Genomic DNA, 1,057 nt, shown 5'->3' on the forward strand with positions numbered 1-1,057 from the left:
CACCCGGCAAGCACAGGCATCGCTCAAGACACCTGTCAAGCACAGGGATCGCTCAAGTCACCCGGCAAGCACAGGCATCGCTCAAGTCACCCGGCAAGCACAGGGATCGCTCAAGACACCTGTCAAGCACAGGGATCGCTCAAGACACCCGGCAAGCACAGGGATCGCTCAAGACACCCGGCAAGCACAGGGATCGCTCAAGTCACCCGGCAAGCACAGGGATCGCTCAAGTCACCCGGCAAGCACAGGCATCGCTCAAGACACCCGGCAAGCACAGGGATCGCTCAAGTCACCCGGCAAGCACAGGGATCGCTCAAGTCACCCGGCAAGCACAGGCATCGCTCAAGACACCCGGCAAGCACAGGGATCGCTCAAGGGCACGTGACAAGCACAGGGATCGCTCAAAGGCACGTGGCAAGCACAGGTAACGTCCGCCTGCATATTCATACAAGTTAAACAGAATCTCAAGTCGGTAAATCATTTCATTTTCAGAGTTGAACGCCGAGCCAAGTTTCGCCTGGCTCGAAACTTCGCTTCCAAGTTTTTTGGAAGATTTTACCTTTTTTTTTCTTTTTTTTTTTTACTGGACGACGTAATAACGTGGACAAAACTAACCAAAATTGTTTAAGTTCCGCTAATATTAATGTAGAATTTTTACTGTTTTTTTTAATCTCAATCATCTTTATTATATAACTAGAGAGGAGCGGGGGGGGGGGGCGCCCGGCGTTGCTCGGGTGACGGAAGCCTTGTCACTGTAACCATCTTCGCTACACATTATTTTCGTCACTGTAATCATCTTCACCGTATTGTTTATCACCCTCCCTGCCCATCCTCACCTTCCCTACCCTTCACCACCTTCCCTACCCATCACCACCTCCCCTACCCTTCACCACCTTCCCTACCCTTCACCACCTTCCCTACCCATCACCACCTCCCCTACCCTTCACCACCTTCCCTACCCATCACCACCTTACCTACCCATCACCACCTCCCCTACCCTTCACCACCTTCCCTACCCATCACCACCTCCCCTACCCTTCACCACCTTCCCTACCCA

At 52.7% G+C, this 1,057-nt stretch overlaps 1 protein-coding gene across 1 annotated transcript in view; it reads right to left on the bottom strand.

Annotated features, from left to right (window-relative positions):
* Positions 1–1,049: 1,049 nt before the first annotated feature.
* LOC123768862 (glutamate-gated chloride channel) overlaps positions 1,050–1,057 on the bottom strand; it is a 183,858-nt gene continuing 183,850 nt past the window's right edge. The window contains exon 14 of the mRNA XM_045759679.2: positions 1,050–1,057. This exon is cut by the window's right edge and continues 1,852 nt beyond it. The gene's annotated coding sequence lies outside the window, so the exon portion shown is untranslated.

This window comes from Procambarus clarkii, chromosome 1 (assembly GCF_040958095.1).
Source record: "Procambarus clarkii isolate CNS0578487 chromosome 1, FALCON_Pclarkii_2.0, whole genome shotgun sequence".
Lineage (NCBI taxonomy): Eukaryota > Metazoa > Arthropoda > Malacostraca > Decapoda > Cambaridae > Procambarus > Procambarus clarkii.